This window comes from Pseudorca crassidens, chromosome 21 (assembly GCF_039906515.1).
Source record: "Pseudorca crassidens isolate mPseCra1 chromosome 21, mPseCra1.hap1, whole genome shotgun sequence".
Taxonomy (NCBI): domain Eukaryota; kingdom Metazoa; phylum Chordata; class Mammalia; order Artiodactyla; family Delphinidae; genus Pseudorca; species Pseudorca crassidens.
In genome coordinates this window covers 36039025-36055090 of record NC_090316.1, presented here as the reverse complement: position 1 = coordinate 36055090, position 16066 = coordinate 36039025, and the positions used below count along the sequence as shown (strand labels likewise).

Here is a 16066-nt window from a genome sequence, read left to right as displayed (position 1 = left end):
AACTTTTGTCACCGTTTAATTTATTTCAAATTTTGGATTTCTAAGTCTTTATGAATCATCTTACCCACTCTTCATTTTGCCTATATATAATTGAAATTATAATTCATAAATGAGTAAAGAGGAAACGTATAAACTCTGGAACTTTCAAATATACATCTGTTGGTTTTCTATTTTGCATGTATGGCTTCTTTTTCATAAGCATCAGAGTATAATTCTAAAAGTTTAATGAAAATGGACAAATACTATTACTCTATTTCAACTCTACAGTCCTGTATGAAAAAATAATTTGCACAGTATTTTCAATTCCATTATTACGGTTTTTGCCAGAAGAATGAGGTGTCAGATTTTTATTGTCTGATATGTATTGGGAATTAGAATTGCATGCACCACCACCCTGACCTTTATCCATACTCTGCATTTTGATTGGCTAACCTTTCTACTTCTTCCTATTTGTAGCTTTACTAAGAGGAACAGGTGAAATGTCCAACCAGTAAACACACAGAACAGCAGAAGGTCAAGCTGAAAGGAAACAACCAAATTGCACATCGGGTGTGTGACATGCCAACGCCAGGACCTCACGCTCAACCAAAAATTTAAATTACAATATAAAACAGCATAACTGAATCCACTCTCTAAAAATGAATAAAAGAAAGGTGGCAAGTTTAACCCACTCTACATAACGTTGCAATTCCCTGGCCTTCCATGAAAACATCCTTGAAAGATGACTTGAGGTCACGAAATCAGTTTTCATTATCACTAAAGTGATGCATACATTTGTATCTTAAGCCCTGTGTAAGGAAAACTGTTTCAGATCTGTCTTCTTTCTTGGGTGATACAAAATCACAGATTCATTATGACTTTCTCCAGCTCTTTCCTAACAGACCTTGTGCAGACGTACTCTTGGCAAAACTACAGTTCATGACTAGTAAAGACTAACAATTTTACTCCAAAGACCTGTATCACCATCAAACTTTTCTTCACACTTTTTTTCGAACCCAGGATTTCACTTGCAAGCAAACATCCACCTAGACTAACCCAGATCCGTTGCTTTAAGTTACATTAGTATTCTTAGTATATTTGTAATTAGAACAAGAGTGCCAAAAATTACCACCTAAATTTAGAATACACTATCTTTTGGAAACTGGACACTAATGACATATTTAAAAATAAATCTAAATTCCCCCTGGATTTTGAAATACAGCAATTAAGGTTATCCTCTTACATGTATATTTAAACAAATAAAAAAATCTTATATCCAGCAAATTTGTAAATAAATGTTGTTTCAAATGCAATTTTAAAAGATTGCATTACACAAGCCAATAAGAAAATAGTAAAGATTCTTCACAATTTCTTCTACACCTTGATTCAGTATGCCTGAAAACTTTGTTCATGGGAAGGTAGTTAAGTGTAAACTAATTATATACTTAAATTTTCGAAAGCCTTCCAGAAACATACATCTTTGAAGAGCATTCCTACTGTCTTTAAAAATAGGTACATAGTAAAAATATTAAAGCATAAACATATTTTTGTCTGGCCAAGGGAAAACTAATAAGGTTTATACCATTATATTATACCACATATTATACCATCCTAGTATAATAGAGCTTACCAGAGACAACCCCTTATTTTTAAGGGTAAAGAAACTGAGTCTCAGAAACTAGTCACACAGTTAGATAAATTTCTTCCATCAATTCAAAAGACAACTAAGCTATATCAGCAAAATAAAATACAGTCTAAAAGATTTTTTTTTTAATTTTTAGAATGTAACAGTGCTTCTTCTTATTATTTACTTTTCACTTAAGTAACTTTATATTTGTATTACATCATGCTAAATTTTACCAGCATTTGGGGTCAAAACACAATATACTCTCTACTATACAGCATATCATGTATCTAGTCTAGTATGATATATATAGCGCATCATATGTCTCTAGAGAGAGACGGACATAGCTGGAGTTAGCTGGAGGGTGATGAGAAACTGGACAAAGATCTCTGTGTTTTTAAAAGTGTCACAGGATTTTAAAACTGTTTATTTAAAATCTAGTGGGAAGAATCCACTACAGAAGTAGAGGTTGAAAAGCAAAAGAAAAAGGATAACTAGACTGGAAATTTCTTGAGAGTGTGGAAGGGTATATAACTGAAGCACATTCGAAGGATCTGGCCATGAACTGAGGACTCAAGGAGGATAGTGTGCATTTGTATCCAAGTTTAGGAAACTGGCAGTTCTACTGAAATCATGGGTAACAAAACAGAAGTAAAAGAGGAACATAAGTGAAGGACATTGCTGACAAAATGGAAGAAAGTAGAAGAGTCAATGGAAAGAACTTTTTTTTTTTTTTTTTTTTTTTTGGCTGTACACGGGCCTCTCACTGCTGTGGCCTCTCCCGTTGCGATGCACAGGCTCCGGACGCACAGGCTCAGCGGCCACGGCTCACGGGCCCAGCCACTCTGCAGCATGTGGGATCTTCCCGGACCGGGGCACGAACCCGCGTCCCCTGCATCGGCAGGCGGACTCTCAACCACTGCGCCACCAGGGAAGCCCGAAAGAACATTTTAATGAGACTAAAAACAAAAACAACAACAAAAAATCCCAACAGTCATAACTAAACAGTCATAGGAACATGACTGCGGATCTAGCTATTTGAACGATGCAGCAACTACAGATCATGAGAGGATTCTAGGTATGGACTGAGATGATGGTACCTAGTTTGTGGTAAGGGGTCTTTCTGGCAATCCAACATCCTACCAGAGAAGCAGTAATTCTTGCCTAAACTCTAATATTGGAAAATTACTGATTTGAAATTCTTTCTTTACATGTTGGTACTCAATGTGTAATAACTTACAGATTTTAAGGTGCTAAGAGCTAGTGAAAATAGAAAAGAGTAGAGCATTTACTGAACTGAAAAAAAATAGGAAAAAGACTAATGAACCAAACTCTCCAGTACGCATTTCTCTAAGAGGAGACAAATGATCTGGTAACTGCAGAGAGAAAAATCATTAGTTATACAGATTCTGATTTTTACAGGTAATCTGACTTCTGAAGCAACAGATACAGGGTTATTCTGGGCAAAATGCCTTCACATATTATTTTTCGCTTTTTTTTTTTTTACTTTATTTGTAATTTAAATTTTAATACCCAATAATTTATTTAATACCAGTATGCCCTGAGTTACAGAATTCTATCAGGACAATTGAAAAAAAATCAATGAAGCAAAACTTTAAAAGGACATTTGAAATTCTCAAGTCTTTATTTCACAAATCATAATATGAAACATCCTTTGAATGATAAAGTTTTCTAAATACACTTGAAATGAAATAACGAATCCTTGATCTTCATGCGATATGTTAGAAACAATCTAATACTAATGCAAAGTAGGAAAACATACTCCAACTACATCAATTTATTCCATTTTTCTCTTATTTAGAAATATGGGCAGTATAAAGTATACAAATTGTGTTTAAGATCTAAAAATGGAAGTTTTTAAAAGCCCTCGATTTGACTGATTACTGATAGCTATATTAATATACGCCAAACGATTTTTACCATGAATTGGCTTCACTCGTCAGTTGACTGGTATCAAGGTGTATCATTACCATGTGGGCTTATTTTATGTACAAACATCACCCTAACAACGAGGAGAACAAAACAATACTGACAGAGCATGGCCTGATTATGCTTAGACTACATTACTCATGATAGAAATTTCAGACTTTAATAGGGATTAGTGATAAACAGTTTGTTATAAAAGAATACAAAACAGATTAAAGTTGTAGAAATTTTGATAAAGGAAATATTTATTTGAATTGGGTGAATAAAATGCTTCAGAATCTATAGGTACTTATTTGTAGATTTTGAATTCTATAGTTTCTCAGGATAAAGGACACATCAAGATACCTAATCCAAGAATAAATACAAGTCCTCAGTTGACCAGTAAGCTGAAGAAGCTATTTTGTAATCCATGTTTCCACCTATTTACAAAGAATAACTTTTGTTTTCTTTTAATCAATATTCTATACTTTTAGTTAAGGGATAACTTATCTACACTTCAAACTTATAAAGAATTTAAAACATTTCTCAAAACAATTAATTTAAAATCTATCATATTATATATAAATAACCAAATAGATATTTAGATATAATATAATCATAAAGGAAAATCAGATAGGAGAAATAAGAACAGGTATGAGTTTGGTGCCCAGAATTGTATACTGTTGCTTTGAGAGAGTTACAAATTTGACTCAGTGCTTCACAGTTGCCCAGAGAAAAGGAAATCCTATAAAGTTGCTGGAGTTGAGTTATCAATGAAAATAAAAGCGAATTGAGCTGGTCAGGAGTAGAACAGCAGTCTTGGGAATGAGATCCAGGAGGACTTCTTTCCCAGCTGGCTTCTCTCTGGTCAATAATGTCCCTGACAACTATATAAGCACCTGCATCTACGTTTTGTCAGTGACATGCTGTATATTGACCTGTTCTGAAGTACCTGATACACACAACCTTATTTTGATCCTTATAACCACTTAATTATTGTTAATAAGAAAGTGATATGAGGATCAAAGGGTTTATTCAACTTTTCTAAGTTTGCATAATTAGAAATTAGCAGACTAATTAGCGCTAAAAACAGATATGTCTGATTGCAATCCTCTATTCTTAAGTATCTACGTAATAGTGAATTCAACTTTGAATTATTTCTTATAAATACATATGGAAGAATCATTTCACACCAAAGCATAATTCACAGAGAGTATCGCGAGAGTGCAGAGCAGAGGAAGACAAAGGGATGAGACCCAGCTTTCTGACTGTCTAGAACAATTTACGGGTCTTTTTGTTTTGTTCTGTTTGTTTTTAACCTAAAGAAATGGATCCCTACGAATACAGCTGATTTGTTTTGTGGTGTTGTTTTGTTTTTCCTCTTCAAATAGGTGGTACTGATTAAAAGATCAAATTTCCTAACAAGTATATGGAATGAGAGTGATTCATGCTGTCAGTTAAAGTCAGAGCCACGTGCCTGGATAGTCAGTCGACACCACTCATAAAAACTGAGAAAACTATCAAGGACACAGTCTGAAGGTAAAGCCAAACTTTACAGCCAAGCACATCCTGAAGGCAGGATGGCCACACAATTCCCAGAAGGCAGGCTCCTCCCCCCGACCCAGTGCAGTCACTCCACCTGCTCTGGTTTCCATTCCACTGGCAGAGTCCATCTTTCTTCCCATTGTCCTATTTAGAATTTCCTGTTTCTGACCAATGACCAAGCTCCAAGCTAGGTGTATTGATAATTTCTCATTTTATCACCTTCTTACCAGACACTTTTCTAGTCCACCTTAATGAGAGACAGGCTCTCACTTACCCTAGCCAGTAATTCTGTTTTCACCCATGGCCTACACTGGGTGCAAGCCACTGCAGGGGAACACAATTGGCCACCCCAAAAGCTCTCCTTGGCATGTGGATTATTTTGAGGTGAAAACAATCGAGGCCCCAACGACTCAGGAAGAATGCTTGACCTTCTCCCTAACTGCCTAAAGAATAGAGATAGAGGACCTCTTGCAAGAAGGGAGCCGTCACCACAGGTAACTACCTACAGTACGAGCCAGGTGTGTGGACACAGAACTGCGTTGTTAAGATTGCTCTCTGTCTCCCGTGTCTGTACACGGCCTAGCGACCGTTCCTTTATCAAACATTTGCCTTTTCCATCTTTATGTCAACTGCCCTCCTCCCCTTTAAGGTCCCAAACCACTACCCACAACATTCTCTCTCGTCTTTAACTGAAGATGGTATTTAAGGTGAGAGCTTCAGCCATTTTGGTGAATTAAGGTCTCTCCCACGCATACATGTTGTTAAACTTTTGTGTGATTTTTCTCCTGTTAATCCGTGTCGCACCAATGTAATTCTTAGACCGGCCAGAACCTAGAAGGTACAGGAACAGGTCTCTTCCTCCTCAGTAGCTAAGGATACAACATTCTCTAACTCAAAGAAGCTGGAGCACTTATGTTAATAAGGCTCAAACGAGCCATTTAAACTGAACCAGGACATTGTAAGGGGAGGAGGGGGGCTGTAGAGGAGGAAGTGGTTTCACTTTGAAGTTATACTTTGAATTCATGAGGATAAAATCAAATTGGTACAGTTCTCACAAACACTGGATCGAGTTACTCTCTACACCAGAAGTTGCCATTTTGAGGAACGAACACAATTGACGTGCTCTAAAAAGGGTTGGCAAATACAGGCCACACAACTTTGCATGTGTACATTACAGTAGTTTATTTTTCTGAATTTGCCCCGTGGGTCAAATCTCAGGTAACTGCATCTAATCCAAGTTTATCTTTGCCACTTGTCTTCCTGTTTTGGAAATCCCTCAACCGTTCCAATAGCTAATAGCTGCTTTTTCCCCTGGCTGTTAAAGTCTCCCATTGCCCCATTTTTTTGGTCATTCTTCCATCACAACCTGGCTATCCTTGACTCCAGGCCATGGAGATCACTTAATACATGAAGTGACAATGGAAGATCACGTCACATAAAATAAGTTATTTGTATGAGACACAGCTGGATAGCTTATTGCATCTGCTAGATATACTTCCAGAAAACACTAAAGTGGTCATTAGGAATTTCAAACACTTGTATTTCTTCTACATAAGATGTAGCTAAAGGATATATGTTTTGGTTAGAAAGGCCTCTAGGTAACTCTCATGTTACCTAAGTTCTTTTATTTTTTTTTGCCGCACCGCGCAGCATGCAGGATCTTAGTTCCCCGACCAGGGATCGAACCTGTGCCCCCTGCAGTGGAAGCGTGGAGTCTTAAGCACTGGACCGCCAGGGAAGTCCCCTAAGTTCTTTTTAAACACAAAAGTTGACCTCCCCAACATACTGCTATGAGCTGTGAAGTCCCTCCAGTCATCTTTAATTGAAAAACCAGTTTAAAAGCAATTGCTAACAAAATACCTTGTTTTTCATTTTCACTGAATGAAATGTTTATTATAAACCAACACAGAAATAACCACATTAGTTACTTCAGATAATTTAATATTTATAGGCAGGTAAATCAAAACCCATATTCTCTTCAAAGGTAACTGCATGAACACATTAATATTATTTCAGAAATTGACCCATCTTTAGACGTACACAGTATCAATATTTACGGACCTTAAGGCCCTTTAGAGATTCAAGGAAGAAAATCCATTGTCCCAGCATTCTTGAGCACAATAAAAAGAACAATAATATTTTGCTAATTCGATCCACAGTGTATCTAAGGTCAGTAGGGATCAATGAGCTGACCATGGAAGGCTGCAGCTTAAGGTTACCTGTCCTTTGAATTCTCAGTCAATAGTTAGAGAGTTTATTACATGACAATCACCCTCAAGCAAGCTAAGAGGACATGACTAACAGATTTAAGTAAGTTTTTATTATTAATTCCATTTCTTGTCAAGAATGGTCACAAGGCACCATGTAGATGTAGCAAATTAATAAACTCTATGAAAAGTGAGGAATATTGGGTGGAATTTAAGCTACTGGCGACTAAAGCTATCTGGATAAGGGTGCCAGGAAGGCGAAGGGCTCTGAGACAGAAAAGAAGAAGGCTGAGAGGAGGCAGCTGGAGGACCAATGCCCTTCCCAAGTGGAGGAGAACTGAAAGAGGATCAGTCACTTCATTTAAGCGACTGGGTGTAAGTTGTTATAGACCCACACAGGTTGGACGGGCTCTGAACGCAGGCTAAAGACAAAACTGTGTTCTGCAGCTTCAATGCACTCCCTAAAGGGCTGTGAGCAAATAAATATTTTTAAAAAGAAAAAAAAATTTTAAAGTGATATGACAAAAGCAATACCTTGGATTAACCTGCATAGGAAGAAGAAAAATGTGTAATCAAAGACACCAACCATGAAGCTCTTTATGACAGAGGGGAAATGGAATTCATTTTAAAATGTTAAAGTTGAATTAGACAAAATCACTGATAAACGTTCCTTAAGAGAGTGAAGTATGGACTTGTTTGTTCTAAAGGATGATCTGATTATATATATACATATATACACGAAACTTACATATATATATATATAAACGTACATATATACACATACAAGTTAGTTTATAGTGACAATTTTTATATTTTATATTTATATATTAGTTTGTAGTGTTAGACAAATAGCTAAATGCAAATAGCTTATAGCCAGTAAATAATATCATGGGGAGGATTCTGTAAAAAAATAGTCCAGGGCCGAAGTTACAGATTAGCTCAACTATTCACTGCTTCTTTTCCTACACTGCTTCCAACTGATTTCCCCCTGTGAGTATCTCATCTGCAGATAATGGTAAAAGAAGATCAAAAATCCATTTATAATGAACATGCCACCAGGTGCGAAACATCCGTTCACCTGCAGACCACATGTAATGAACTCGGTTGTGTGCCATTAGAATAGAGAGCAACTTTATTTTCCCTGTAAGATCAAAGTGTATTTCCCTCAGAAATAAGATATTCCATCATTTGGCAACACTATTATGAAAAGCTGGCATTACAGGTTTTTTTTTATCTCATACATTTTAAGAGGTCAAGAGTAGTGAACTGTATTTTACACGCTGAGTCCTAGAAGTTGCCCTCTAATAACACTGTCCTAGAAGCTGCCCTCTAATAACATTTTGTTACTCCAAATGCTACCATCTTTCAGTGAGAACTAACATCAATGAGTTTTATTAATGAATTTCAGGATGGAACTTGAGATTCTGAAAAAGCACTAGGGAAGTAGTTGAGAAAACTGTCTTGCTCTACAGTGCCTGCCCCCTTCGATTTGTTACCGGGGCTTTTATGTCAGTTCTGTAGGAGCCAGGTAGCTTTTGCTTACGCCCTTTATACTGATAAAGAAGAAAAAATCCTCAAATTATAAATGAGAAGGTTTAAAATTTTCTCGTTCTATTAAAATTCAGATATTATTCACCAACATAATTGATTATGGAACAAGGATATAATTAAGTCTCTCTACTTCTAAAAGGTAAACGTTAAAATACATTTAGTCATGCATTTACTTTTGTGATTCAAAATCCGCATTCTTTTATGAGTGCTCTGAAAATCTAGATAGAACTGCATCGTTCAATATGATTTTTGACACCATACGTGCTGTCCAAAAGGGTAGCTGCTCACCGCATCTGGCTACTGAGAAGCTGAAATGTAAGTGTGACTAAGGAAATAAATTTATAATCTGAAGTAATTTTAATAGTCACATGCGGCTAGCGGCTACTCTATTAGACAGTATATGGATGATAGAACAAGTGGTCATAACCATTCCAGCCGGCGGGTTCTACCTGGGCTCTGAACTAGACTCCATGAAGACTCCCGGTACCTCCTAGAGAATGAGGAAGAGGCTATAACCCTAACATGAACAAACTCTTCCTGCTCTTACAACGATTCATTCTAAAATTAGCTTCTCCTCTCCCTCAACCCACTCCCACTGTCATGAGCCTTCCAATCAATAATCATCCTGTAGGTTCCCTTCTTCACGCAGGACAGGTAACCTCAAGTAAATAACCTGGTCGCCACTGTTCAGAGCTCAACTTTTTCAAGGCTTTGCTCTACCCACAAAACCACTTCCTTTGATGAGTCTGTCTAATCCTTCTTCAAAATTGCTGCTCTACTGGTATTTCCAAAATGCAACTCCAATGTTTCTTCCTGTTAGAAAATTCACTAGGGCTCCCTTTTGTTTTCTGGGTAAAAACGAGATAAGATGCAAACTCCTCAGCACAGTCACAGATGTAATTTTATGCTCTAGTTCTCGCATTTCTTGTCACACAACTTTTCTTTTGTGCTCCCTAAGCATGTGAAAATGTTCTCATGTCACCTTGATCTTGCTGTATATACTGCACAGATAGCCTTCCCTTCCCATAGAGCCTGAAATGATTTCTACAGCCCCTTCTTCTCAATCTTCTCACTCCTATGCCCTCACTTTGGAATATACACACACAATCCAACACCACCACTTCAGTTACACACACCTATTGTGGTTCAAGAATTACCTCCTCCAGAAAACATTAGCTTTAGTTCGCCAGGATGACCTGAGAATTCACCCCTCTATTCCCCATTTTATCCTGATTCGATCACAACTCCTACCACAATGAACTGAAATGACTGTTAAATGTTTGTATTTTCTCCATCATCCTGTTGTCAGCTAGAAGATAGGAACTTAATCTTTCCTCCCTCTATCCCCAGTGTCTGAGACCACACACCTAGCTACACAAAAGTTGTTAAATATATAAATAAATGACAGAATAAGAACAGACTGAGACTGAAGATTCAGATATAAAATAAAAATTAGAATGATCCAAAGATAAATAAAATTCTGTGTGGGTATTCGAAGCTTCCTACTTGGGAACCCTAAGATATGATTTTGCTGATATGTGTATATACATGTATATTTATATAAATATATATATTTATTTAAACACACATACTTATACTCGATTGCTCCTAGAAAGTATATATGCATAATTTGACGATTCAAAAATACTAGAAATGACTTCTAAGGAAAACAGCTTTTAAAGTAAATGGGTTATAACATCATTTGTAAAACGGGCAGTCCTGGTGTGATGATTTCTATTCCGTTGTAGGGGAGGGAACACCCCGACACTGATTTATGAGGCATTTTCTGTCCCTGTCGCCTCTTCCACAACCACAGCAAGACAGAGAAATAGTCTGAGTCATTTTACCAACCATTTTATATCATTTTTAGTCTATCGCAAAGCTAATACCAACTAACACTTTCTAAAGATCAATATAGTCTATTCACCAAAGCCTTTACTTACAACAATATTAACAAACAAGAATTCCCCCAAATAGAAAATAATTTCATTTATAATACAGCATATCTCCGAAAGAGACTTGCAGACATTTGGTAAGTATAATCACTATCTATTCTACAAAACAACATTTAATGAATTGTACTCAAAGAAGACCCATCATTGCCTGAGGAGGCCACGTCAAATTGAAGATCACTGGATAGAAGTTTTGCCAAACAGCTCAATGGTTGAGTCAGCAAGACACCCAGGAAATGGTATCAGTGAGAAATGGAAACCAGGATATATCCCAGATTACACAACACCCTAGAAACCTATCTGAGTAGAAAAGATACCAGGATCCAAATTACTTAGAAAATCAAGAATTAGAATTTGGAGAGCATTTTTGTCTCTCTAGAAGTTGCACTGAAACGGATACCTCTGGCAGTGAATTACATCTTTTTCTTACAAATAGAGTTTCCATTTAAAACCTCATATCTTAAATTACTTTAATTCCTGGATGAGCACAGAGCCTGCAGCAAGCTGATATTTCCCTATTCAATTTGGAATAGAGATAATTCCCAAGTAATTACATTAATGTAAAGGAAGGCACAAGATAACGCAGGGCTGGCAGGTAAAACAAAAGTTACTTACGCTCACATTTGAAATAAACACACAGATTTAAACCATTATGAAAAATATATTGCAGAAGAACTGAGAAGCTACTATTTAATCCCAATTGGGAGAAAGAGGCCCCTCTCTTACCTTTTGTGAGATGAATACAAGAGTTAGTGACTCACATTGGCACGAAAACAATTTAAAATGCACCATTACAGAAGACGAATTTGAGTTGCTCCAAAGAAGTTATGAATGCAAAATAAATGTCCCACAATCCAAAATTTAAAAACCAATTGTCAAATAATTGCCCATAGAAAACAGACTCTTTGTAAATCAGCTAATCAAAGAGATAATTAATGTCATTAATGCATAAGTGAAATTTATATAGCAAGACTGACATAAACATACTGGACAAAATGGAAAGACTTGGCTGTGGGTCTATTTTTCCTCATTATTAAAATGACCTGACATTAATCTATTAAAATTCTATGTAAAATGTCATTAGAGTGAATACAATTTATTGAAATTATAAAATGATAGGGTAAATTTAAATAACCATATTAACTTTTTTCATGCATTTAAGCATAATGGAGTTCCAAATATTAAGATGTTGCAGTTTTTAAAAAGTTATTGCATATACATAAGCACTTACTGTTGCTTCCTTGCAGCAAGAATCTATATCCACCACAGGAGTACTGCCTGTTAAGTCACAAAAACAAGAATATGTTAATTTAAAATACAATAAAGTTTAAATTGCAATAGCTAATAGGATTCTTTTATGTTCATAAAGAAGAAATGTTATAACTACAACCTCTTGGTTTTGGTTTATTTTCCTGAATTAAAAACTACAAAGGCAAGTGAAAATTATTTCCCAATGCACACCGTAAGTTAAAAATACTGCTGAAAAAGGAAAAGAAAATTTCCGTTAGAGAAAAGCAAAAACATCCTAGTCGAGTAAAGAATGTGTTAATGTCCCTCCCTCCACCCTTAATGTTCACAGGTAACTTGATCATTGGTTTATACTGAGTGAATAAAGAACAGTTTGAGTTATGTACTCATTAGAAGCTTATCCTTTAATATTTATCCAGAACTCTTTGATTGAACACATCTTTCCTAATCCATCAAGCAAATTTGAAAATAACAATAGAAAAAGATCTCAGCGATTTAGAGAGACACTACTTGAGAACAATTAGGGATTACATAAGGGCAATACACAGGGCAAATACACTATTTCACTCAATATTTGATCGATTTACTGAAGAAAAAAATAAATCGTTTATCGTATGCTTGATGTTGACTAGTATCTGAATATTCAACCTGAAAGAAAGAACTTAAGTAATTATCTAAATCACTCAGGCCAAAAGACTAATTTACAAAAATTACTCAGCTCACTGGGGCAAACATTACAGGAGAAGTCTTTTCCTTGAATTATTTCTTAAATGCTAATTTTACTTTTCACGGTTCGATGTTACCAAACACAGAAAAAAACCATAACGTGGTTTGAATTCGACGTACATAATCACAAATAAAATCATCTGAAAATATATTTTTAAAAAATAAATTTTTAATCTTAAAAGATTACAGAAAATACTAAATCTGAAAATTATTTAATTTCTCTGAAAATACTTAAAAATATACTCCTCATTGAAACTTGATTTGAATTTACGTATCATTCCATTGTAATCATGCATTTCCACTTTAACTGTTGATCCATTTTAATTTCTTTTCCTTTTCCAGCTACTGTTAAGAACACAAGGCAATTTGCAAGTCTTTTCTCCATAATATGTTCAATGTTAGTTTTAAAAGCTTGAGATCTTGCCAAAATATGTCCTGCTTTATACAGCAGAAGAGGTAACATTTAATACAAAATTGGAAATGTTATTTTGTTTAATAAGCTTTTTCTCCCCCAATTAATCAAAATCTGCTGACATAGTGGAAGCTAAAACATTCTTTACATATTTCTCTACTATGCTGAGATTAAAAAAAAACATCATACCACTTGAATTTGGAGAAAACAGTATCTTAAAAAAAAGTATTAAAATTTCTATAGTAAACAAGAAATAGTCTTCCATTATATAGGCAATTTTTTTTTAATATTTTAGGGAAATAAAGTTATTTCCTCAAGGAAAATAACAAGATAAATAATAAATTATTTACTATCAAACCTCTTATTCAAACAGTTAACGACAGGTAATTTGAGGTTAAATTTAGAGAACTTGAATACAAATAATTACTAATCCAGGAACTCCTGCTCTTTTAACGTTTTTGCTAGGACATGTTAGCATTTTGACATCGTGTCCTATAAATGCAAAACACTATTTTTATTAATGTAGGACAAATCTTTAAAATGTATGGTGTAAGTTTGCTTTTTTATTTTAAAATTAAATTTACACCTTATTATAATACATACAAATAAACTATAGTTTTTATTTCATGTAATAATAAAGCCATAGCTAGTCAAAATACCTTTACGATTAAAAAGAACATTCCTTTCTCTTTTTTTGAACTTTATTTTTTTATACAGCAGGTTCTTATTGGTTATCTATTTTATACATATTAGTGTCTACATGTCCATCCCAGCCTCCCAATTCATCCCACCTCCACCCCCCCCCACCTCCCAACTTTCCCCCTTTGGTGTCCATACATTTAAGAACATTTCTTTCATAAAATTCTCCTAGCCATAGGACTTACTGAGATATATAATCTTTCTTTGGGACAATAGAGACATCATTTGAGATAAATTTTAGTTTCCTTGTTTCGCTATACAGTTACATCTTTATTCTTTCACACTCCTTAATCACCCTACTCAATAGAAATACACCTGGACCACTACATGCTTTGCTCCTGCTGAGATGGCAGAAGCTACTAAATCTTGCTACTATTAAATGGGAGGGAATGAGAAGTTCCTGATTTTTAGATACGGGTTGAACTTAAGGTGGTTGAAGGAAGAGTAATCATGAGATGAAACACCCACAGTGAATTTCTTCAATATCCCCATGCTTCTATTACTCAGTATGATTACTTTCCGTTGGTCAAATGTCCCATCCTGGGTCTACTCTACCTGATGGCATCGTGGGTTCTACCACTGTTGAGATATCTGTGCTGTGGAAAGCTTTCTTTACATGAAATACTACTTGTAAACTGGAAGTTGAATGGAAGCCTCAGAGCCCTGTCTGCTCCCTGTATGCCCTCCCCACCTGCAGCTCAGAAGCTACCCCGGGATTTTCAAGGAGCAAAGTCTGAAATCCACTGCTCCATTTCCATGTTTCTTTCCTTTCATGTCAACAAACAATGGGTGAAGAGGCATGGGAAGCTGTCACTTTTCGAGGAAAGAAAAAGGAAATGGAAGGTAAGAAACAAGGCATAGGATCTGAGTAAAAATAAAGGAAATAGAGAAAAAGACAATGTTTCAGGTAAGTTTGCCACGTATGGGCCAAAGTTTTAGAAAACTGGTTGGCAAACACAGCCCTAAAACAAAGGTACTGAAAAGAAATACTACAAATAAATGGAACGTTACAGACAACTTGTATAACTTCATTCTCACAAATGTTTTATATATTGAAACCTCTGATTTTCTGGTATTTCAGGTGCTTTACGACATGATCCACATGATTCAATCTGAGACAGATTTTAATGGAGTTATCTTCCCAAGACAAAATATAAAATACTGGCTCACACCTAAGCATTCAACGACATCTGGCCACTCTCATATTATGCTAATTGCCTTCAAATTCTGCCACATCTTAAATTACAGAGGTTTATAGTGTAAGAACTGACTCAGAAGGTAGAGCTGCATTCCCTAAAATGTGACTGAGGTCCCAGACACCCTTTAGGGATGCTCTTCGTTACTGAACTAACACCTAATTACATTTGGGAAGAGGAAAAAAAAAAAAAGAAGAAAAAATAACCCTCAGGTTCACGTAGCTGCTCTAGGATTCACACCTGAATGCCTGCAGAGTTTGCACAAACATTCTCGGCTTCCTCTGATGTTAATTCTCTCCTTTAGAGTGTTGGGAAGCTCGGCACCAAACCCTGGTCTCCAGCTTGCCAAAAGACATGCTGGTTTCTTGGTACGGTTTTCCAGCTCTTTTGTTATTAGTGCATGATTTGACAATATGCTGCCACGGTAACAGAATTCATCAAGGGCTTTCTGTTTTGTTCTGCCAATGAGAATTTTTGCCTGCATGTAGCGCTGGCCTCTGAAGGTTGCTCCATAGTATTTGTCTTATAAAGTCTTGTCCATCTCATAGCATGGCTGATGCGACAAAATAATCCATAATGAGACGCGTTCTCCCAGCATGAGCCACTCCCTGAGGGTAAATTAGGCACTACTAGAAAACACATGAACTTCCTCATCAAACTCAGGTGCTTCAAATAGACTACAGGAAAGTGGATACATCATGCAGTCCCATCTCGCACCACTGCGTTTGTGGAACGGATTAGGAATGTAATCCTTCACGTTCATTCTTTACCATATCCCATTAGGGGAAAAAAAAATTTCATATTCTGACAATTTTCTTTGTATAGTCATTTCCAGAGGTAAGGTTTGCTCAAAATAACTGTGTGGTTGATACAGTAAAGGAAAAAAAAAATGTCAATGTTTTAACCAAAATTTTCCCATGTGATTTCAGTAAAATACTTAACATACCTTGTTATTTTCAACTACATTTTTAATACCGCATAATGATATTGACCACTTGTTC

General features: G+C 35.9%; 1 long non-coding RNA gene across 1 annotated transcript in view; it reads right to left on the bottom strand.

Moving 5' to 3' along the window:
* Nucleotides 1-16066, bottom strand: part of LOC137215918 (uncharacterized) — a 1149036-nt gene that overhangs the window by 502031 nt on the left and 630939 nt on the right. Inside the window, exon 3 of the long non-coding RNA XR_010939487.1 lies at nt 12016-12062. This is a non-coding gene — a long non-coding RNA (uncharacterized lncRNA). The remainder of the gene's footprint in view (nt 1-12015; nt 12063-16066) is intronic.